Source organism: Notechis scutatus, chromosome 1, assembly GCF_049901735.1.
Source record: "Notechis scutatus isolate UNSWTSFEM ecotype Mainland chromosome 1, rNotScu1.2, whole genome shotgun sequence".
NCBI lineage: Eukaryota > Metazoa > Chordata > Lepidosauria > Squamata > Elapidae > Notechis > Notechis scutatus.
The window spans coordinates 128,224,793-128,243,763 of record NC_142009.1 but is presented as its reverse complement, the minus strand read 5'-3'; the positions used below and the strand labels follow the sequence as shown (position 1 = coordinate 128,243,763).

The window sequence follows — 18,971 nt, the reverse complement described above, 5'->3', positions numbered from 1 at the left end:
GGTTGTGTCATTCTGTTAGTTGAAATAAAGCAGTGGTCTACCAATCAGAATTGTCTTTTGTGAATATTTAATGGGAAAGGAAGCTACATTCCCACTTCAAATCCCATTTGTGATAATGAGGATGCTCCTGGGTGGTACGAATGAAGAACACCAAATATGTATGCTGAGTAGGTGAAGGTCATCTCACTTTACACACCTAAATTAGCCAACAACAATACAGAAAAATGATGAAGGTAGATGATTACTTTAATGACAACTTTAAAGACATCACTTTGTAGTGTGCAAAAGGCTATGGTAAACCACTTCCGTTATTTCACAAGGAAAAGCATATGGATAGATAAGATAAAATGACTGCTGATAGAGTGCTGGATAATGGTCAGATCAGATCAACACACTACTGAGGAAGAACAGAGAACATAAAATTTGCAAAATACAGTGCAATATTACCACTTTCAAGTCTGGCTAGGCTGCTATTATGAAAGTGCCCATCCATTTCATTTGGAGATCATGGTAACAAAACACAAAACAATTGAGACAACTGCTGAACTTCAGCAATGCATGTTTGTATTTGACTGCAGAAAGTAGTGCTCAACTTAAAACCAAAATGAAACAACAAATGGAACAAAATATGCAAACTTTCATCACAGCCACAGTGAAACAGACCATTCTACTGGGTGGAGAACTGGTAAGCTTCATACCCCACCTTGCAAGAAGGCAGAGGAGAAATGTAAGGCTGTTGATTGTTCCTACAAAATCTGGTGTGTGTTTCTGCGTGATTGATTGAAGCTTTTGAGTAGAGCTGGTTAAATTCTAACTCTGTGCTTGTCAAACCTGGATAAAAGTGTTTTTTCTGTGGGTAGCGACCCAACTACAAAAAGGACATTTAAATTGATTGAAAAGTATTTTACCTACATTGGGTAAAAAGGACTTTTTGATAGCCAGTTTGGGGCAAAGAAAGAAAAAAAAATTGTGAAGTGCTGTTCTAATCAGAATGCTCTGAACAAATACCAGTATGACAGCTCGGTAGAGGGTTAAACATGCCATTTGGCACACTTCAAAGCGTGAGCAATTTAGACAACTATCAATGAAGGAAGTGATTTTTAGAATCTATGGGTCTTGTGAAACAACACTCCCATAATAGATGCCATGGAAGATTTGCCTCTTCACAAAAATGCCTGCCAGAAAAGCATGGCCAATCTTGAGGCCCCATCTATCAAAAACTGGGCTTAATTATCTACCACGCCAGTAAATCTGCTTTCTACTGGTCTGTTCGACCATTATCTGAGTTCTACAGTAAAAATGCTGTTAGAGGCTGTTTCCTTTTGCAATCTGCCAGTTTCCTATTTTTTAAAATATAGTTTAATTAAAATATTTTTTAACAAGCACAGAGGACAGCGCCATGTAGTGCAAGCTACTGTGGTACATTACAGCTCCTACCCTTATACAGATGCATGCAATATTGGACGGATTAAATTTAGACTGGATAAATTCCTGCAAGTTTTCCCATTTTTTCCTGACTTGTTCCTTTCTACCTCTGTGCATTCCCCCTCCCCTCTGGCCTCCAACGGTTCTTGGGAGTTGAGCAATTTAAGGAAGCAATGTAAAATCTGAAAAATTATTTACAGGCTTCGAGCTGACAAGGCACAACATGCCTCTATCGTACAGTACAGGCTTTTGCATAAACGGAACAGTCTGAACAAATCCCACTTGTACACATTTTCAGTGATGCAATACTGCCAAGTCACTCTATTAGGCACTCAACAATATCTCTTGGATAAAAACTATATTACACAGAAAAGGCCAATGTACGCTGCAGCTTAGAAAGCTTGACAATGAGGTCTTTCTTGTCTAGACCAACACCGATGAAAAATGAATTCATGGGTTGTTGTTTTTTTTAAAAAAAACATGAGTCCAATTTGATATATGGGGAGAGGGGGAGAAAAAGCAGTTAATTGACACAGGTCGTAACTGAGCAACACAATGCTTATTACAGAGGTACATCGGTGCACTGTTCTTATTTATGTACTTTGTTGCTTCTTTATACTCCGTGACATTTAAAGGTTTACACAGATTAGCAGAAAATCCCAGGAATTTCATAACGCTACATTCCAGCATTAGACAAAATAAATCATTAATTCCATCGAAACATGATTGCAGACAGAACTAGCTATAGGGGAAGAATATAGGTCAGCTTATACTCCAGATAAATTACTAATTACTAAATTTAATACAAGTCATTCTCACTTAGGGTGGCACGGTGGCCAGCAATTGGGCTTGTTGGATGGAAAGCTGGCAGCCCAAGTTCAGGACGCAAGCGCCATGCGATGGGATGAGCTCCCGACCTTGCTCCAGCTCCTGCCAACCTAGCAGTTCAAAAACATGCAAATGAGGGTAGATAAATAGGTACCATTTTGCTGGGAAAGTAACAGCACACCATGACATCATGCTGATGGATCTAAGTACCGCTCCCCATAGCGGGCAACAACTACTTGAATAAACCTGCAGGGACTCTTTTACCTTTTAGTTTTATTCTCATGTAACAAAGGTAATTAGGACCAGAATCTCCATCGCTAAGCAATGCAGTCAGAAAATGTCGTATCAAGTAACCATGTTGCTTAGCAATGGGAATCCTGGCAGTCCCTGTTGCCGTTGTTAAGTGAGGATCACAAGTCATCAAGTAAGGACCTCCTCACAACTTCCTGCCAGCTTCCAAGAAGCAAAGTGGGGAAGCAAGCAGAAAGTTGCAAATCTCAGGTAGCTCACAAGCAGGCCAGTTGACAGAAGGGGGCTACTGCCAGAAGGGGGAGATGTGTGGGTGGGTGGTGAAGCACAGTGTGGATGTGGCCATGTGTAGCAGCTGCCAAGTCAGGAAGGGTGTGCAGGTAGCCAACACAGCATGTGCACTGCTGGCCAGGAATGGCTGCTACTGGGCGGGGTGGAGACTTACCAGAGTGACTTGTGACCTTTCCTGCTGGCTTCCCCATTGACTTTGTGAGAAGTCAGCAGAGATCACAAATGGCGATCAGATGAACACAGGATGCTGCAACCCTTCAAAGTGCAAGATGATTACCCAGATTGCAATCACCAGGCCATGCAGCTTATGGGACAGCCAGAACTTCAAGGTTTGCCATGTGAACTATTTGAGATAGTATCGTTTTGATGAAAAAGTACCAGGAGGCATGAGAAATGAAGCATCATCCAGGGCTCTGGACTACATTTCAATGGGGGGCTCTCTTGTTTAGAGTTCCTCTGCAGTCTATTATTGATTTGATGAAGATCTCAGAGATGAAGTAGTGGAAGAAATATCTACAGCTGGTGTCCCCAACACTTGTGCTGTGGCCTGTTTGGAACCAGGCCATGGAAGTGGTGGGTACGCATGCGCACAGCTCCATTTGCACAAGCAGCAGAAGCATGTGCCTGTCACTTGCGCAAATGGAGCTGCACACACTCGTCCACTGTTCATGCGGAGCAATCCCCTCCCCTCCCCAGTCCACAAAGCTGGAAAGGTTGCAGAACACTGACCTAGAGCACCATTGGGAAAAGACCTATCCTAAATCTGATGGGAACTTGGTCAAGCTCACTTTTAAGCCTATACAGCAGTAATTTGAAGAAAAGATTTCACTCCCCTAACTGCATCAATCAATTACCACCTAGTATCCCTTTTTAAGGCAACTTGTTTATTGTCAAAGGATGATCATTAGGACCACCTGGAACGAACAATTCTTGTAGCATTTGACAGACCCAATAGGTCTCATTCAAGAGATTCCATCTGGACCGTGTCAATAAGGGTGACAAGGATCTTGTCTTGTGGTGTGATCTGGGATCATTTGAATGTGAGTCCAAAGGAACTGAATAGGGCCCTCTGCACTTCTAGTCTGACTACTTTACTTCTCAGTTAGATCTCTGTCCTTCATGTCCGGTTAAGGTCTCCCATGGTTGCAGGAGTTGGATCATAGTCAGTTCTGCAGGAAACTATATATGCCTGTTGCTCAAGAGGTCTTGGACAGCTTCAGGCCTGTCTCTAACTTTACTTCTCTAAGAAACATTGTGGAGGAAGTGGTAGGCCTATAATTGCAAAGAACCCCAAGGAAGGCAATTATTTCAATTCTTGGCTCTGAGACTTCAGCCAGAATACAGAATGAAAGTGTTGGTTCCATTTGTGGATTGTTTAGGGGCTGGACCCTTCTAGTCCTTGATTTCTCATCAGCTTCAAACCATCAGCCAGCGTAACCTTCTGAACTATCCCTGATTTCAACTGGTGATGGATTTATCTGGAGACCTCTACTCTTTGGAATGCCTCTCTCCTTTCTTTTTGAACATCTGATTAAAGTCACCCATTGACAAACCATTCAGAATCATCCATATGTTGACGATACTCTAATATATATCTGATCCCTGGACTAAAGATGATGGAATAGAGGCTGTCAGAGACTAAATGGGGAGGAACAGACCAAATACATCCTTTCAAAAAGGACTGGCACTAGGTTTGTGGGCCCAATTATTCCAAGGAAATTGTATCTCTAATTCTGGATGAGTTGTATTCCCGGCTCAGATCAGACGGCCTCTAATTTGGACCTAAATTCAAATCCATAAATCCATAGCTCCTGCTTGCAAATTACTAGGGGGGATCTTGCACACATCTTTATACTACTTGTGACTGGGAAATTGTGCTCATGTCCTAATCTACCTTGCTTGTACTGGAGCGTGTTCTACATAGGGCTACCCTTGAACATTTGAAAACTATAGATGGTACAAAATATGGTTGCACAAACCATGACTGGCACTATCATATGCCGTTAGCCCTTAGAAATAGACCAGCCTAGGTAAGAAATGCCATGCTGGTCAGTACTATTTTTATTATAACAGCGATAGTAACAGAATCTTGCAGGACTAATGAGCTTAACGCTTCTTCCCTTTTATCTTCTTGTGAACTTGGGAAGGGCTTCTCTGAGATATTTTCTCTCTCTTTTTTTTTTTCCAAATTTGTTATTTCAATCTGCATATGCACAACAATACATTAACAGTGTGGCATCAAAATATCATACATTTGAGTATAGGCAAAAATAATAATATCAATCATATCTCTCATATGCATATATTTCACATTAATTCATAATCCTTCAATGCTTATTTTCAACCTTTCAAAACTCTCTCCAAATGCCTACCACCAATATCAGTTAAACATACCCAGTAATTCCATTATTCAATTTTCTCCCTGCTTTAATTTTATTTTTAAAATAAAAAATTCTCATTTGCCATGCAGTGTGGTTCCAGGTTTCACATCTCAATACAAACATGACCATAGTTACCTGTTCATTATATTTGTTTAGTTTCATATTGCATCATCCTTATTATTGTTAAATATTAAGCTTATCTTATCCAATTCCAATTCATGTTATATTAATACATTCTCATATCTTGCTTTACAATGTTATCTCAAATTCTCATCTCATTTCTGTTGTCATTTCTCATATTATTTTTTTCTGTCGCATTTGTCATTTTATCAATCCTTATCTGTAAATGTAATTGTCCCCTCTGATTAATAATTCGAGCTAACCACCTTCATTCTACCTTAATATCAGTCTCCCTATCTAGTATATAACACAAACATATATATTTTTCTCAGATACGGTATTATATTTTCTCAAACACCTTGTGAATCATCTATACATTACAAAATACTATTTTCAATATATTCTTATACATCACAACATATTACCTTGCGGAATCTCCTTCCTTATCCTTTTTTGACCCATTATCTCTCACTCTTTGAACAATGTACTTTCTTTTCATCCTTGTTTGTTTCCTATTCCTCTTTGTTTTCTGGTCCTTTCTCTTAATTCCCTTTTTCCCATTCTTATTCCCCTCCATTTCTCATTCCAGTTATTAAACTTTTCTCTCTCCCTCTTTTGATTTTTCTCTTCCTTTTTCTGCTTTTCCCCTCTCCCTTTATCCATTTTCCAAACCATTCTCCCTTTTATCATCCCATCAAACCACAAATTTTTAATTCTAATTCCTTTTCCCCCGTTTAAATAATTGTTGTTCGTTTTGTCCTTCAATGTTGGCTTCTTCTTTATAGAATTCCTCCCCCTCTGGTTTATTTTGTTCTTGTGTATGCTGAGTTACCATTTCTAATTGCTGTAGTACATAATTGCACATTTCAAGTTTAATTTTTATCATGCCCCTTATATCTTGCAAATCAAATCTTGACTCTTGTAAGTACAATCTTATATCAACAAATAGTTTCTCCATTATATCTTCTCCTTTTTTCTTTTTCTTTCCTCTTCCTTAATAGTTAAAATCCTCTTCTTTAATAGATATATTCAATCCCAGAGTCCAGTATATTATTTCAGCCAATATCTTTTGAATTTATTTTCAACAATCCATACTCGAGTCTTTTTTCGGATGGTTCTATAACAATAATGTTTCTTTTATTTTCTTTTAAGTTCCAAAATCCAAACTCTTGAGAAGACCAGACACTTTTTAAAACTTACTGAAGTTTTCCTGTACCATCAGGTGGCGCTCGAGTCTTTTTACTTTAACTTTCTTTATTGAATATTTTAAGTTCGCTAATTTCAATCATTAGCTGTTCTTTTCAACACACTCAATTTCAGCATTTAATTATGCCCTTTAAGTGTCCATAATTCAATAGTTAAGTTAAGGGCCTCCAAACTTGGCAACTTTTAAGATTTGTGGACTTCAACTCCCAGAATTCCTCAGTCAGCATGACTGGCTGAGGAATTCTGGAAGTAAAACTCCACGAGTCTTAAAGTTGCCAAATTTGGAGAGCCCCTGCTCTAAGCAAGTCCTGTCTTTTCAGGTCGCTACCAAGAAACAAGAGGATAGGAATGACCTTGTAAACATTGTTTACTTAAAGGGAAGAGCAACCTGCTTCCTTTTCATCAGAGGTCTTCAAACTTGGCAACTTTAAGACTTGTGGACTTCAACTCCCAGTTGAAGTCCACAAGTCTTAAAGTTGCCAAGTTTGGGGACCCCTATTTTTCATGTTTAGACTTCAACCAATGGAGGTATAAGCTTGGCTTCTGATTTTCCTTGAAAGAGCAAGCTTTCTCTCTGAAGTGCTTGATGATCCTCGGTTATCCCTGGAATTGTGTTGAGGTGTATCTTTCCATAGATGTGGCATGAATTATGAAAGAGATGAAAGAGAACTTGACACCTCCTGAACCAGTTGGATGCAGTGAGTCCTTGGTTTCCTCCGGTCTTGAAACTTGCAACGTGTTGTCCAGGAGAAAAGCCTTTAAAGAGCTGAGAAGCCAATGTGACCACTATGCTATTAACCAGTGCGAGATGCAGAGATCAAATGAATACTGAATCAAAAGACTTGCACTCACAATTGCTTATTGGGTAATTTGGGTTCATATTGACTATTAAACTCCTCAATCAGTTTTTTCCCAAACAGTGAGGCACACACCCTGTGTGGGCAGAGTCCAGGGGAGGCGGGAAAAACATTCTTACAATAAATCCACCTTTCCCGAATTGTCATGGTATTGTTTTCATTGTTCACCAGTGTTCATTTGGGTACAGGCAGTCCTTGATTTACAACCACAATTGAGTCCAAAATTTATATTATTAAGCAAGACAGTTGTTAAGTGAGCTTACCCCATGTTATGGCCTTTCTTTCCAGTTACTAAGTGAATCACTGCAGTTGTTCAGTTAGTAACCCAGTTGTTAAGTGAATCTGACTGCCCTATTGACTTGGCATGTCATAAGGTTGCAAAAAGTGATCACACGACCCTGGGACACTGCAACAATTATAAATACGAGCCAGCTGCCAAGTGGCCGAATTTTGATCACGTGACCAAGGGGACTGCTGTAATGGTCATAGGTGAGCAACGTTCATAAGTCACTTTTTAAGCGCCGTTCTAACTTTGAATGGTCACTAAATGGAATGGTTGTAAGTCGAGGACTGCCTGTATTTGGATTTTCTTTTTGTACATTGTCATTACATAAAAGGAAGCATGATGGCAGAAAGTTTAGGAACCTGTATCCTAAATGGTCCTGGGGATAGCTGCATGTTCCTGGAAAAAGACACAGCAGCTTTAATGAGCTTTTCATGAGATGGATGCTGCTGTTTGTGACCCCATGTACTCTGAAGCATCTTTTTGCAACTGAATCTGAAGTGTTGCATACCCTAAGAACCGGTGTAGGAACAACTCAATTCTCTGCAATGAATTTATGAACAGAAACACTGTTAACATGCTCTAATTTTCAGAACAGCAGTTGTATTTCTGAATCGCCGCAAAACAAGGAGTCCTGGGAAGACCTGCTGATTAGCCAATTTATCGCAGCTACCATGAAGACAGTGCATGGTGTCTTTTTAAAAGGAGTAGATGTATCAAAAACAATACTCATATCACAGAGGCATAATTAAGAAGTACAAACTTGCCATTTATTGTTAAGGAGAAAATGTGAAGGCAATAAAATTGTGAGAATCCGCTTCGTTAGCTACCTGGTGGTTCTCCTGCAGCGTAAGAGGTAAGACAACCTTAATGTGCGATCATGGGAAAGCTGCATCTACCAGTTCCTGCAGCTTTAAAACAAGTGGGAAATTGGACACAATAGCATCAAAACAGAAAACAAGCTCCACTGGTAATCCAGGCTGTCACATGGAGGTGGAATTCCAGCTAAACTGTTTAGAGTGAGAAAATATATTATCTGAATACTTGGTTATCAGACAATATTTTAAAGAACATTTAACTGTGATTTGGATATCAACAAAGCAGGTACTGAGTGACATTTTACATATGCAGCCAATATTTCCAGTTTCTTCTGGTATCAAAAGTTTTTAGTTTAAAATCCCTGAGATCAGGAAAAGCCATCGAGGGAGGATAAGATGGGAGGTATCTTATCCTGCTGGACCCAACATTAAGCTATCTTTAGCTGCTTCATGCTGCTGGACCCAACATTAAACTATCTTTAGTTTACTCATAATCTAGATAAATCTGCTAGTTCAGCAATAAACCATAGTTTTGTAACGCAACATACCAATACCAAACCAATGACATTACAGCTTAGATTCAAAGTTAAGAATTTAGTATGGCTGGCAAGGATTTCTCAAATGTTGACAGAACGTACGACTTGGCTCACATTGCACAACATGACATGGTTTGGTTTGGTTTGGTTAACAAGGATACGCCACAATTCAACATATAATAAACATTAAAAGCCGCCCAGAGTCGCTCTGGATAGAGAGATGGGTGGCTTATAAATTAAATAACACTTAGCCAGCCATACATTGCACAAGCCCCAAAACCATGGATTAAAAATCCCCATGGCTGAATTCATAGAGTACAACATACCAAAGCAAAAAAAAAGAGGAAGATATGCTTTAGCATGATGATATGTAAACCTTTTGTGTAAAGAAAGAGATATCACCCCAAGTCTTACACTTAATAATCTTCTTCTAAAAATATCAGCCTGAGAGTTCATCATTATTTCAACAATATTCCCCAGAATAGAAATTTGTTTGGCATGTATTGCTTGCATTTTTATGCATCAAACATTACTTCCCCAGAATTTCAAGGCTCTGCAATGTTGATTCTATGGAACAAATCCAATAATTCCTTAAGAAAAATATACTTTACTCTTGGTTCAAACGATGGGACAAACGATGATGTCACCTACTCAGACAATGCCTTTTCTATTTGAATTGTACAAGTAGTTCTCTATTTACAACCATTCTTTTTGTAAGTGTTCAAAGTTACTAAGATACTGGGAAAAAAATTAGCTATGACAATTTTTCACATGACTGTGGCTGCATTCCCATAGTCACATGATCAAAATTCGAATGCTTGGCAACTGGCATGTATTTATGACAGCTGCAGTTCCCCAGGGTCATGTGATCACCTTTTGCGACCTTCTAACAAGCAAAGTCAATGGGGAAATCAGATTCACTTAACGACAGTGTTACTAACTTAACTACTTAGTAACAGTGGCAAGAAAGATCACAAAATAGGGCAAAATTCACTGAATAACTGTCACGCTTATCAAAGGAAATTTTAGGTTCAATTATGGTTTTAAGTCGAGGATTACCTGTATGGTTTCTTCTCTCCTCCATCCTGTTCCCAAGCTTGTGTATTTCAGTGTGAGTGAGATGGGTGGCATATAAATAAATAAATTAGTCAGGAGGCAATCTAAGGCCTGTACTGAACTACAATTGTCATGCACTAATAAGCTATGAAAGAAAACCCCTGCTCCATCAAGAACTCTCTTCAAGATCTTTAAAAATATAAACCACTCTGAATCAATAATTGCAATCTTGAAGGATTAAGTCTCTTTGTCTATTATACATTTTTACAATACATGCATATTATACAGAGTCCCTCTTTGAGGGAAACGGGTGATTCAAAAGTGTGAAAAATAAATTAAAAAAGCAAAAAAATAATAAGTGAATAAATACATCTATCATTGGAAAGGGAGAAACAGCTGTTTGGGGTTTAATTAAAAGGACAGCAAAATACAGGCAATCCTCAACTTAAGTTGAGGACTACACCTGAAGTGAATCACATTTTTACTATTATGCAAAAAGAACCACCTGGATCTTGTTCCTACTATCAAATCTGTCTTATAAAACCTGGTGTGAAAAAATAGTGAAGAGAAGCCTGCTTGTTCAAAATGACTTCATGCAAGGTTTGACAGTGCTTACATTCCTAATGCCTATATTCAGTCTTTCCCTTTTCTTCTCCCTCCCTATTTCTTCATCTTCCTGTGTGTCATCTCTGCTTTCATCGCCTCCAAACTATGAAACACAAACCTGAATCAAATGTAGATTTCCAAAAGTACTGTCATCTGGTTCCCAATTCTTGTCAAGTCAATATCATTATTTATACATACAGTGCATTACAAAGCAATTTAGGAGATCTGGGCCACTGCTATTGGCAGCTCCGGATAAGCTTAGGCGCTAAAAAATTCCACATTCACCATTCCTTGGCAGAAATTCAAAGGCTTAAAATGACTTTGATTTGTACAGAAACAGAGTACAGTTCATCCCTCGGCTGAGTTTTAGTAGTTCTCTTCTTCCTCACATCTCACAAATCCTGCTCCACATTTTATTTGATGTCAATGTAAGGGTGAAACATCTCCCCATTGGCGAAAGAAAACTACTCAAATTCTTTCTATTAAATTCAGGTAGGCCAGAATATTAATTTCAAATGCCTCATCTCAATTTTATCTTCTGTGAGAAGGCAGACCTCCTTAAAAAGTTCAGCTGCTATCTGTCATTCATATAGAAAGAAAAAGTAGAACAAGTTAATATTAGCTCAAAACATATTATCTTAAATTAGGTCCTTATTGCCAAACCAATAAAGAGTAACAGCTAAAATTTAAATAGAATGCAACAAATTAAATTATTCACATGATCTATACACTGTGAAGATTTCTTCCCACAAATTATTGCATTTATGTCCGATGTTATTTATTTAGCCTACCTGATCAATATACCCTGCAATTTTATCTAATAAGTATAGCATTACAAAATTACCAGCAGCTAAATATTTTGTACCACATACCACTTTATTAATCAGTATTGTTCGAAAGCCAGACTCAAGGAAATGAAGCCATTTATTTTTGCAAAGCTGGATATTACCTGGGGCAAAAGCATTATTTCATTCTGAACCTCTGTGAAAGTATTATGCAAATATTAATCACCTTGAGATTATGCAATTTCTCCTCAGTAGCTAAACTACTCCAAGTACGTATCTGAAAGTTGCTCCCAACCAGCAAGTGCATTGAGATAGGAAACAGAAACGCATAAATAGATTCAAGGAAACCCTGTATCTTCCTTTCTGAGAATGAAAGACAAAAATCCAATAAATACCTTTGATAAAGAAACCAATCATGGAGTTTTTTAAGCTGCCTGTTATCATCTGGATCCTGAAAGAAATCCCTAAGTAGGTCAGAAGTATGCAAATGTTCTTGAGCTAAGGGCTACATCATGCTGGAAGCTGCACTAGAAAAGAGGGTGTAGCCACACAAAATACTTTAAAGGTGACAGAAACAAAGGCGTAATTGATTGTTAATGTCTGTTGCAATTAACTATTGAACTACTATTTTTCACCTCTTTAAACTCAAGAGCAACTTTCTCCCTTTGAGATAGAAACCTTGGACATGACCTTGAGGAAATATTCACAAGACATTACATAAACAAAAAACATTCCTTTGAACCCCAGAAAGAGAGACAGAATTAGGAAGAGACTCCTACAATAGTTGCTTATTCCTCTTTAGACTGGCTTTTCCCTGACTTAACCGAGGTATGAGAAGAAGAAAGTCACAATCAGATTTGCATGATTCTGTTGTAAGTGCCTATCTCAAAAAAGAACCTATCTTAGTACTAGTCCTCTTGTGGAGTCTGTTTCTAGATCCAGACGACCTTTAATGGTTGACATTTATTTATACATGAATTACTAGGTTAGCAATAAATAAATGTGAGCAAAATAAGTGAACTCACATATCAAAGTGATAGAATGAGGCAGAGGATGTTGGTTTGTTACTGGTGGTTACCAGTATCTGGACAGATAGGTTCTACAACTGAATCTCTAGTAGTGACCATGATCCTCTTATTACAGAGGTTGCACGCTTTTGAGATAAGGTGACAGCCAGAGCTCTTGTGCCATCACAATATCTAAGTATCATTTTCCAGCCACAAGTAATATGGAAGTCATCCTTGTATAACATCATGACTTGTGGGGTTATCTTTAGAACTATTGGGAATAAGACTATATAGTGTCTACTGTTATCACAAGTTTATCTCATCATTATAACAATTCTTGTGCTTTTTCTTAACCTAAGTACAATAGCAACCACGAGCAATACTGTTGTTCTAGTATTTATGGTGTTACAGGACCCTAAGATCAGCCCTCAGGTCTATAATATATTATCTTACTGGTCTCTTCTTTAATTAAAATAAACCTTCCACAATCAGCAGATTTCTCTTAAAGAAGTCAGGACAGATCTTATATTATGAGACCAAGCTTTCTTGCTGACTAAGCAATGGTGTTACCTTTCAAAACTACAAAACTGTGATTCATGCAGTTCCAAATTTTTTCCATTGCAAGAGTCCAGGTGCAATTAAACTCAGAGGAGAGAGAATTCTATCTTTTCATCCAACAAGAGCAACTTAATATTTAATAAGTGGTACCACCCTTTTGGGCAGACTATTTCTGTAAATCTCAAAGAACTTTACAGACCAACATCATAACAGTAATCACAATATCTCGATTAAATATAAAATCTTAAGACAAATTACCAATTTGTTGATATACTTGTACCAACACACCTGTTCCAAGGTATTTATACAATTCTGCCAATCCAAAAATAATTGATGTTGTTGCTTCAAAAATTAACCTGCTTCCCCTAACACACAATCAATATAACGCCCCAATTAAGTAGAACTAACTAGTAGACCAACAAAATGCAAAAATTCACCTTTAGAGAAGAGCTAGACCAGTGGTTACCAACTAGTGGGCCAGGGACCACTGGCAGTCCATGAGAAAATTTTGGTGGTCCACAGAGAAATGTCACCCCCAAAGCAATTAATGCAGGCTGTGCGGGAACACAAGGCTTGCATCGCGAACAACACAAGGTAGTGAGGGGAGGGGAGAAAGGGCGGAGGGGGAAACTTGCCTGGCCACCGGGCTGCTTCTTTCTTCTTCTGCTTTTGGCTGCACGCAAGGAAAGCAGCAAAAGTCTTAATTTCTCTCCCCCAAACTCCGCCAGTAATGAGCCTTTGGGACACTGCAAGGCATCCTGCTCCAAGAGGCTGCGTCGGTGTGACAAGTCTCACAAAGACTCATTTCTGGAGGAGTTTGGGGGAGAGAAAGAAAGACTTCTGCTGCTTTCCTTGCATGAAGCCAAAAGCCCCCGAGAATAAATCTGGAGACAATATCCTGCGATCCCAAATAAAGAATGATCAATCAGTAGGAAAACTGGGTGGGGAATTTTCCTGCAGACTTTTTTGGGGATTTTCCCAAGGTCTCTGGTCCGCAGGATTTAAAATTCTGAGTTTGGTGATCCCTGAAGTCCAAAAGGTTGGCGACCCCTGAGCTAGACCACATTTTGGGCAATGTGGTCTAATGAGTTATCCCTTGATGCAATCAAGAATTCTTCTTTGCTGGAAAGCAGGGGTGATATCTGCCTTCATCTAAACCACACAGCACTGACTAACTTAAGTCTGTATTTCCATAGGTACATCTTAAGGAGTACCTTTTTGCATTTTCTGACTGATGGGAGAATGAAATCTGAGCGACAAATGTTTAACAAGTTTTATAAGTGTATTGTTGTTCATAGAACAAAGTTTGCCGGATACTTCAACAAAACTTAACATGAGCGTTACCCAAGCTGTAACCCTAGAGCAAATTAGATGGAAGATACTTTTTTAGTTTCAAAAAGCAATCATAAGCATGTTTAAATGCATTTAAATGCAATTCCTTGTCAAGGCACAACCCCAAAAAATGTGGATACTATTGCAATATAAATGTGTTGGTTGACTAGGGATACTTGCCAGAGTCAAGGAAAATTATTCATATATGAGTAGTCCTTGACTTACAATCACAATTAAGGGCAACATTTCCAGGCAGCCGTTCAGTTATTTTGCCTCATTTTACAACCTTTCTGCCACAGTTAAGTGATCCATGCAGTCATTAAGCAAATCTGGCTTTGCTTGTTGAAAGCCAGCTGCAAAGGTTACTACAAATGGTGATCACATGACCCAGGACAATGCAACTGTCATAAACACACGTCAATTGCCAAGCATTTGAATTTTGGCCACGTGGCTATGAGGATGCTGCAATGGTCATAGGTATGAAAACTGGTCGTAAGTAATTTTCAGTACTTTTAATTTTCAGTAATTTTAGTGACCATTCAAACTTCAACAACAGAATAATCAGAGAAGCCATAGAGATAGAAAAACACCCACACAGCATGAATAAACAAGATGATACCTCCTGCCTACCAGCCATTTGGAAACCCGCCCTCATTAACAAACGAGTACCTAACATGAAGAATGACACCAGACCCACACCCACAAGGGCCACACAAGATGCTACCACCACACTTCCACGTAGAAAGCAGACTCACACCCACACGGATGAGACATGACCACTGACCAGAAGCCATACCGCAGCTGCATCACTACCCGCTTCAAACCCCTCCAACCCATACATGAAGCGAACAGACGCCCACCATGAAAATTAAAGTTTGAATGGTCACTAAACGAATGGTGGTAAGTCAAGGACTACATGTATATAAATCCTGGAAGAATTTGCAGAGTGACTGAATGCTTGCAGGCAATATATATTCATACATGAATATATTCTTTTTAGACTGAATACTATATAGACCAGTGTTTCTTAATCTCTGCAACTTTAAACTGCATGATGGCTGGGAAAATCTGAGAGTTATGTTCAAAGTCCACACAGTTGAAAAACACTGCTTATAGGTTCTCATCAATAGGTTTGGACTGGGATCTAGAACAGAAAACCTGCAATCATTTAATTGCAAAACGCTGTTCAGCTCGAAAGACTTTATTCTAGAAAAGTCCCAATCCCTGGAGCCAGTGCCAATCCAAGACTACCTGCTGCATGCAACCCACCCTTAAAGCGCACATTCATCACACAACAACGAAGAGTTTCAACCAGGGATTGATTTATATCTGGTTCAAAGGAACAAGCCTCCGAAGACCGAACTGCATCCGCACTTTTCCTCCTCTAAACGCAGCAGCATCCCAGGTGCCCTTCCAGATGTTTTAGGTTTGGCTTCCCATCAGCCCGACGAGCGACAAAGGCTTCTGGGAATTGTGGTTCCAAAAACCTCGGAGCTCGCTTTCTCCCCCTTGCTTTAAGAGGGCAACCCAGCCCTGCGTGCAAAAGTGCCAGCCGGCCAAGCCAGCTCAACCTCCAGCCGCGGCAGAGATTCGCGGAGCGCCGCCGCCTGCAGCCCTTGTTGCAACCCTGACCGCTTCGGTCGAGGAGAGAAAACCCAGGAGCAACTGGTTCGCAGGCTTCCCTTCCGCAACTCGCCCTAGGCCGCCTCGCCGCCTTTTGCCACCGCACACAAGGCAGCAATAACGGTACGGCGAAAGAAGGGCGGATGCACGTGGAGCCCGTCCCGGAGGGCTGGGAGAAAGGGAAGGAAGAAGCACACAGCACTGGAGCTCCTTCCCGGTTGCAAAAACCCCGCCTGAACCTTCCCCGCTTCTTCCATCCCCACCCCGCCCGGCGCTTCTCGTGTGAGCCCCTGGATGGCTGTCGGGCGGGGATTCAGCTCCGCGCGCGCACACACATACACACACGCCGGGATCAGTGCAAGCCGGCCGGCTCTCGAGGTTTCCTACCTTGGGATACTTTGCCCGCCCCAAAGGAAGGGCTCCAGCCTCCGAAGTAGCCGGCGCGGCGGCCGAGACGGAGATGCCCTGCTCCGACCCGGCTTCCCACCCCACCCCGCTCTTCCCCGCGAAGAAGATCCGAAGCCCGGAGCGTGTCCGCCCTGGCGGATCAACAGCTCGCACGTCCATCCTCCCCAACCTGGTTCTCCCTTCCCTGGAGGCCCACCTGGCCTGGCTCCTCCGCGAAGGATAAAAGCTCGTGGATAGGATCCCGCTTCTCCTTCTTCCTCGCGCGTCCTCGGCCGCGCCACGGGCAACTTAGAAGGAAGCGAGCGATGAATCCGGGCAACAGCGAAGGAAGAGGCGGCAGCAGCGGCGGCGGCGGTGGTTCAGTTACGCTGGAAGAGGCCGGCAGGGAAGGGCCAGGGGCGGGTCTAAGCAGCGGCGGGGTTCCTCCGGCACCGCTCGCGGAGAGGAGGAAAGAAGGGGAAGGCGAGGGGAGCGCGAGCTCGGCTAAATTGTGGGCTGACGGTGACGTCGCGAGGGCGGCTTGGAGGCAACTGGGAAGGGATCTAGGAAAGGACGGGAGGGGGGGCGAATTATGACGTCACGCCGATGTGGCGCGAGGAGGAGAACCGAGGTACTTTTTGAAAGACAATGGAAAGTCCCGGGAGAAAGATCAAAGGGGGGAGGAAACACCGCTTATGCCCTGTTTGCAAGAGGTGCCCTACAATGATTTCGGCGGGGTGGCTGGGATGGGAGAGGAGGAGGAGTTCACAAAGTTCTCGGCACTTGCTCCGAAGTAAAGCCGTCCTTTTCCTCTTAGGTTTAACAGATGTTTCCACGCTTGCACAACTGTCCTTAAAAAAGATTGCACCCTTCGCCGTCCTTAAGACGGTAGTTTTGTGTGTGTGCGTGCGGTTTTGACTGTAATTGTTCGGCGCTGCGGTAAAAGCAATTAACGGTTGGCGAGGGCGGTCTAGAAAGATTTCGGCGGTTTAAGGACGTCGGCTGTTCGCACACAACGGAACAAAGCGATTGCGTTGCACCTGACCCTCAACTTCAGTTTTCGGACGGGGGTGGGGAGCGCCGAAATCGGGAACAAGCAATTGCATGTCTTGCATTGGGGGGGTAGGCTACGTTCAGACAAACCCTAGGTCGCTTAGGAATCGATACGGCACGCTTCCTCTGCGTGCCTATAAGCCGACTTCTTGCTAACCTGGCTTTTTAATTGTTTTTTTAAACACCTGGTGGGATTCCAGCTCGTTGGCCTAACTTGTGAATCGATGTGCCGTTGCAAACACCTCCCCTCTTAAAAAGGACTAAAGGAATAATTAAATTAATAAATTAAGTGTTTCGATTTCGTTGTAACGAGGTGCAACGACAATAAAGTAAACGAAACTAAAGGGGTGGGACGCGTTGGCGAACGCAGCCCGAGGTGGCAGAGGCATCGTGCAAAAAAAAAAAAAAAAGCCCAGCGCGGGAAACTAAGCGACTTGATCTGAGTGCACCAAATGTCTGCCAGAAGTTTTTAAAAAAACCCAAAACAAGGTGGGAGGATCGAAGCCGGGACAGGATGGCACCGTATTGGAAGAAAGACGTGTGCAAGGACGCCAATGCGTGCAAACCGACGTGCCGACCCTTGTTTCTTGCAGCCTTGCAGAGCCTCGGGACGGGAGGCCAAGCGCATAGAATAGACTAGAGCTGGAAGGGACCTTGGACCCTAGACCAGCCCCCTGTCAAGCAGGGGCCCCTATACTATTTCAGGTAAGTGGTTGAAATAGTTTCCTCTTAAAAGCCTCCAGTGATGGAGCGCCCACGATTCCTGAAGGCTAGCTGGTCCACTGGTTAATTGTCCTCACTGTTAGGACGAATACTGTTGGCGAGCGAGCTCCCTCGGCCTCGCCTTCAAAGCACTTTCGAAGGCGACCAAGCGCGGACTTACCGGATCGCCCTCCAAGCTGAACGACTCTCTCTCTCTGCCCGGCTCGAGGGCGGCCAGCTCCGCTTCTCCACGGCAAAAGCGCAGCCCGCGGGTCACCCCATTCGCCCGGCAGCGGACGTGGCCAATCGGAGGGGGGCGACGGAAAGGGCGGGCGGGGCCTCGAGCCTTGAGGAGGCGGGCCCTTCGCCTGCTTTGACCGAACAACCTCGGACGGGGCTTTGACGCGCTGAAAGCCGGCGAGAGGATGAGGTGACTTGAGCCGGTGCCTCGCCTGTTTTTTGTTTTTTGTTTTCATTTATTTATTGGAGCCGACCAAAGGATTATAACCCACTTTTTCCGCATGTTTTCTATTTGTGACGCCAAGGGAAAGTTTAGAAAGCATATATATGTGTGTGTATGTGTATATAAGCACAAATATTAAGACGTGGGAAAATACCCGAAGAAACCTAAATACCATATGTTTTCTTAAGTTTTCCCGGTACTTACATGTATGGTATTCAGCTTCGGGTATTTTCCCATGTCATTATAGCACAACTATTTAAAAGCACAACTATAATGATATATAGAGAGAGCATACTTTCCTGGAGTGTAGATGCTTGCAAGGAAAAACGCCACTCCTAAAATACTGACAAATCTTTTCAGTTGACGCTATTCAGGCAGGATAACGAGAGATTCGGTGATAGGGAG

The 18,971-nt window shown here is 41.7% G+C and overlaps 1 protein-coding gene across 2 annotated transcripts in view; it reads right to left on the bottom strand.

Moving 5' to 3' along the window:
• ELOVL5 (ELOVL fatty acid elongase 5) overlaps nucleotides 1-18,547 on the bottom strand; it is a 60,999-nt gene extending 42,452 nt beyond the window's left edge. The window contains exon 1 of one of the 2 annotated variants that reach the window (XM_026665253.2): nucleotides 18,285-18,547. The gene's annotated coding sequence lies outside the window, so the exon portion shown is untranslated. Of the gene's footprint in view, nucleotides 1-16,565; nucleotides 16,862-18,284 lie in introns of those variants that run through there. The other variant, XM_026665252.2, reaches the window with a different exon arrangement.
• Nucleotides 18,548-18,971: the final 424 nt, after the last annotated feature.